The sequence below is a fragment of the Panthera onca genome, chromosome A1, assembly GCF_046562875.1.
Source record: "Panthera onca isolate mPanOnc1 chromosome A1, mPanOnc1 haplotype 2, whole genome shotgun sequence".
NCBI classification, from domain to species: domain Eukaryota; kingdom Metazoa; phylum Chordata; class Mammalia; order Carnivora; family Felidae; genus Panthera; species Panthera onca.
The window spans coordinates 87,942,064-87,948,063 of NC_138339.1; the positions used below are offsets into that span (position 1 = coordinate 87,942,064).

General features: G+C 42.5%; 1 long non-coding RNA gene across 1 annotated transcript in view; it reads right to left on the bottom strand.

Annotated features, from left to right (window-relative positions):
* The window catches only part of LOC132681190 (uncharacterized), a 121,519-nt gene extending 115,519 nt beyond the window's left edge, over positions 1-6,000 (bottom strand). The window contains exon 1 of the long non-coding RNA XR_013556123.2: positions 5,626-6,000. This is a non-coding gene — a long non-coding RNA (uncharacterized LOC132681190). The remainder of the gene's footprint in view (positions 1-5,625) is intronic.

Sequence of the window (6,000 nt, forward strand, 5' to 3'; positions counted from 1 at the left end):
AGAACAGGAAAAGAGCCTGGAACAACAGGTACTAAAGTGTTATTATATCTCTTAAAAAAAATAAGTAGAAAATTTTCAAGGAGCATCACGATACTTTGCTCATAGAGAATTCATCCTCCGATCACAATCTCTTCAAAAAAATAAAATTTTTCTTCAAGTAAGAGCCAGGCTTCCCACTTACACCCAGGGCTCACTTACATGTCAGCAAAGTGGGAGGGACCTGAGACACTCGGAAAGTCTCCTCTCTAGAGCATCTCCTGACCAGCTGGGCAGGGAATGTATGGAATTTGTGTAATGATGGATACTCCTTTGGATAATGAACTCCTTCCAGAAAACTTCTGAAGAGAAGTTCACGGAAAGGAGTAACACACTGAGAGCGTGTCATGAGGTAAACTGTTGGAGTGGCTGGCTTCTTGTATAGAACATAGTTCAGGAGAAGACTGGAGCATAAAGAGGCTGCTGAGGAGTCAAAGGATCTTGTGGGTCACATCAGCTAAAGGCTGTGAGGAGACAGAGACACTCAATAAAGAGCTATTATTGATTTTAAAAATTGCTGCTGGGTGAATGGTGTATGCCAGAGTGAAAGAGGACAAGTTGAAGGTGAGTATAGGGAGGCTGGTGACACAAAGACAAACTTCAGCAACCTTACAATTTTGCCTATACCACACACTTAAAACACTAAAAACACTTAAAAACTCAGATTTAATAAGAAGCTACTACTTCTGTGTATTTATGGGAAGCCTCTTTAAAGTAAGCGTAAGTGTATGCCATCAATAAGCAGTCTAGAAGAATATGTCATCAATAAGCAGTCTAGAAGATGTCTGACATAACTAAAAAATAAAACCTTGGAGCCTTATTCTGAGCAAAGTCTGATAAAATCAAACATTTACACACACATATGTTTCTCTGAAAAGAATACCAAACAAGGCTAATATAAATTGGCAACCCCAGAATGTAAGCCTTCTTGGTATAAAATATATTGGTTTAATCAACATACTATCCTAAATGTTGTATATTTATTTCAAATATAAAAAGACGTATACTGAAATAAAAAATGCTTTAAGCATGAAAGCTGACAGAAAAGGAAACATCTTCTAAAATATCATTAGATAAATGAGACATTGAAATGTTTTTCAGGAACATGGAGCAGTCCTTGAAAGTGAAATAATATAACATTAGCTAACATTTATTGAGCAATTTCTACATGCCAGGCACTAGGTAGGACTACACCTCCTCTCGGCAAAATTATCATCCTGTGTAGATCCTGCCGCTTTCCCTATTTAATAACAAGGGCACTTAGAAAATCAAGTCAAATGGTTATTAAGTGCCTGAGCCTGGATTCTAATCCAGGGTCTCAATTTGCCCTTCTCTGCCTGTTGAACATTCCTTGAAAAGGTGTTTCCCACGATGTTCATACATAACGTGTAACTTCGAATTAGTGTAACTTTTTTAAAATGTATCTGATTTAATAGTGTTACTTGCCAAAATGTCTCCTTACAGGCTACACGTTCACATCAGAAATACCATTGTAAATCCCCTTTTGTATCTACAATTAGTGTCAATTTCTGTGCCAGATAACAAATAATCTGCTTTATAATCACATCATAGTTTCCATCAAGCCACCTTGTTCACCACTTTTGGTTTGGATTTAGTTTCACCAACAAATTCATCATTAATGATAATGATTTGCCAACAAGCAAACTGTTAAGGCTGCATAGCAAACCCCTAAAGAGATTTCTATAGCGACCGATGCTAAAGACATCATTACTGAAATAAGCAAACAACCTCCTAAGCTGTCTACCTTAAAGAGAATGACACACGTTATGACATGTATTTCTGAAGTATTTTCTGGTGGGAAAAAAAATCGATTATATCACCCCTGATATCATCATCCTCCTAAATGAGCAAAGGTTGTAAGTCTAAGGAAGCAGTACAGCATCATAGCTAAGGGCATCTAGTGGAAACAAACCAACCTAGGTTCATGTCCTTTGTCTGGCACTTATGACCTATTAGACCCTGGGCAAGTAATTTCACCTCCTTAAACTTAAGTTGTTAAAATATGTAAAATGGAGAAAACTGTAGTGTCTATCTGAGAGGTTGTTGTTTGGATAAAAAGAAAAAAGTTTATAAAACCATTAATACAATTAAATCAATTAAAGCAGTTAATACAAGACGAACAAATAGCGAATGGCCATTAAATCTTAGGCACTTTAAATTGATTTCTTTCAACTGTCATTCTAATAAGATAGTATTATTTTTGCACATATACTACAAATAGCATTGTGTTACAAATATGAATATTATTCACATTGAAATACTTAACTATAGATTTAGTAAAAAAAAAAAAGTATCTATAAGAAATCAGACCTCTTTGGTTTGGGTCTTTGTCACAGTGAAGTAGAATATACTGGTAAAACAAACTAGTGTTAAGCCCTGACTTAAATTTAAAAGTTCTATTGCATTTTACTTTTAATTTTCATCATAGTCCAAAATAATTTAGAGAGACTTCATCTCTAACGATAATTAATTCTCTTTTTTCCTAGTAAATTAGAATATGGATATAATTACGTATCTCCTTATTTTCAAATCTAGTATGATTGGGAAGCATTTAATCTATGCATGATCTTGTCTTCTTGAAAAAAATTGTATTGTTTTCCTTAGATTAAAATTTTAGGTAAAAAAATATTTAAGAAGTAACTTTAAAAGCTCTCAACTAAGTAAAATACCATCTTTCAGAAAATTACCTAGAGAGATAAATAAAACAAGGTACATTTTGCAGTGAGGTGGCTTTATTCTCTCCTTTCGAGATTTCTTTGTCTTATTTTGGTATTCTTAATAAGGAGAGTTAGCAGGAATAGGAAATACCAGATATAAATTGTTAACTGTTAACACTTTCTGAGTCCTTTTTTCTTCTTTAATACATATTTACACCAATTGAAATCAATAGAAATCATACACATCCCAAGTGGGATTTTATTTAAAACCAAAAATGCAAAATGTCTATGGCGTCCGTTTTGCCAGAAGCAGCAAACAGGCCTCTAGACATAGCTGTAATGTTGACCATGCATCCAAGAGAGAACAACCTCTAGGTCTCTCTTGAACAGAATGCTCCATTAGGCATTCCATGGGCCCCCCCCTTCCCGGAAGGCCTCGGCCCAGCCCCGTTGCCATAGATGGCCATCAGACATTTGGAATGACATCAGGAGATAATCTGAGCAGGCTCTGCCCTAAAGAATTCAAGCTAGCAGGAGACTGAAGATATCAATGTCTTCTTGGCTGACAACAGCATTCCAAAGGTCAACCAGGGTGAAAGAGGATGGACTTGGAGTTTGTAGTGCCTTTTCAACAACCAAGCAGCTAACAAGTATAAAGAAGCATCCCTTAAGACAAAAAATAATAATAATAAAATAAGACAATGAAAGTCTGGAAGTATACTAGAGACGCCATGCCTATGAAAGGGAAATAAGAACCTATATCCCTTTGGTCAGGGAATTTTAGGACTGAAGAGATCTCTACCTCTTAAAAATAAAACTGACGACGTTCTCATCCTGAACTTGATGGTGTAGAAGTTGAAATTCTTCACAGGAGAGTAAGAATGGCTTTTAGTACAGTTTGCCAATTTCCAGTCTTGTGCTGTATGTTGGGTGGCTCATTTAATCCTCATAACGAAGTTTAAGAGTATGTTCCACATTTTATAGATGGGGAAACTGAAGCAAAGGGAGGTTCCATAACTTGTACCTGATAGCATCTTCATCGAATTTGAGGAAGCTACGCTTTGGTAACAACCCCCACCTGACACTCCCCCCCCCCCCCCACCTTAAGCGTGCTTTTTAGCTCGTACTTTAAAAGGATAATTCCATTTCCTCAGAATTCTTTAAGTATAAATAAGAACGTTAATCCAACTAGTCTCTTTGAGAAGACGTCATACGAAACTATGACGCTACCAATAATATATTTTTAGTTTGGGTGACAGTGCTATTCCCTCACACACTTTATTCTTACTAGAATTTCTTCCTAGAGGCGTGCTTAGAAGTATTTTCTCTTCTAAAAGGATACTGCTGTGGAAAATCTTCCATCAGGCCCCTTTTCTGTAGGGTTCATTTGCCTTAGCCAACCCCAGGCAAGGTGCCCTCGTCTGGCGCAAAGTGTACTAGATAGACCCGCTCTGGTGACCTTATCTTTTTTCTAAATTTATGGCATCGTTTGGGGGTGCATCTCTTAACTTCTCCGGGCCCCACTTGTTTTCCCTGTGAAAAATTAGGTGCTTGTGTTAAATGTTCCCTAGACCTCTTTCAGCAAGAAGATACGGAAATTCTGACTTTAAAACTTTCCACACTGGTGCCAGGAAATGCAAATGCCAAGAGTGTCCTAAAATTTGGCTGGTATCATAAAGCAGATTCTTTCTTTCTTTTTTTTTTAACCAGCATTCATTTAAAACTCTAGAGCAGCACATTCCAATAGAACTTTATGCAATGATGGCAATGTTCAACATCTCGCAGTCAAATAAGGTAGCCGCTAGCTGCCTGTGGCTACCGAGCACTTAAAATGTGGCCAGTATAACTGAGGGACTGAATTTTAAATTTTATGTAATTCTAATAAGCTTAAAGAGCCATAGGCGGCTAGCGGCTACCATATTGGTAGCAGCTTACAGCTTCAAGAGCATGACAATATAAACACTTCACACCTTTGATTTATTCAGCCGAGTACTTGACAATGCCTTTGGAGCATTGATCTTTCCACCACTCTTGCTGCCCTTGATACAGCTCCACAGGCAGATCAAAGGACAGCCGAGACATGTGCATTTCGTGATGGCATTTCTGCAAGAGTCCCCGGCACTGCTCTCACGTGCTAACAAATAAAGGGGACGGCAACGGAAAGGAAGTTTGGGGGGTTTCGTGTGTTTTCTCCCTAGACTCCCATTTGTCGTGTAGCTTGCGGCCTTTCCCTAGCCAAGACGCGCACAGACCGACGAGGCAGCTGAACTACCAGAGCCAGCAGTTGGCTGTTAGTTTTTTTTAAATAATCGTGTAGACCCTGAGAGATTGGGCTATAAAATCCAGCTCTGAGACCGCGTCCTTTCCTATTGGTCCGTCAGGTGAAAATCCGGGCTGACTGGCGGGCCAGGGGCGGCGGCCGGATCCGCGCCTGCCGCGCTCCCTCTCCCCCAGGCGCGCATACCACTCAGAGCACTCGGGGCGGCCAGGGCCGCCGGACGCCGACCGCGTGCCACCGCTTTGTGCACCGTGCGTAGGTGGGTTTCCTGGGCGCCAGGCTCGGGACTCAGCCCCAGCTCTCCGGGGTCGTCTTTCTCCAACCTGGGGGAAATAGCCCCACGATCCCCAAACCAGATGAGCGCGGCAACTCCCCAACACCGCCACCGAGCGTTTCTAGGGCCCACCCACCACCGTGGCGCCCTCCTCCCATTCTCCACAGCCCACCACGCGGCCTCTCCGCCAAACCAGCAGCCGCCTTCCCCCGAGCCGTGACATCCCCCTCAAGACACAAGCCGGCACGCTCCCCGCCGAGACAGCCCGCCCCCGCTCCGCGCACCCAGGCCCACAGGCCCCCGGAGGGCCCGGAGCCCGCCTCCTCCTCGCCCGTGGCGCACGCACGTGGCGCACTCACCCCCTACTAGCTGCCTCGGAGCTCTAGAAACACTCCCGGGAGGGAGCCCCCGCCCCCTCGGCTCCGTCCGCTCGGAGGAAAGTGGGTGGGGGGAAGCGGAGACGGGCTGAGCTGGAGTAGGTAGGTCGGTCCGCTCCAGAGAAAAGTGGGTGGGGGGAAGCGGCGATGGGCAGAGAAAGGAGTATATAGGTGGAGAGCGGTGTTGGAGGGGACGACCGGCAATAATTGGATGGCGTTGCGGCTGTTGCGCCCCTGTGAACGCCCAGCCAGCGCGGATTCACTTTCCACACAAATCACCCGGAGGGATTGTTGCTGCCTGCAATCAATAACTCAGCGGAGTGAGCTGCTGAAACCAGAGGCGTCCTCTGTCTGGGT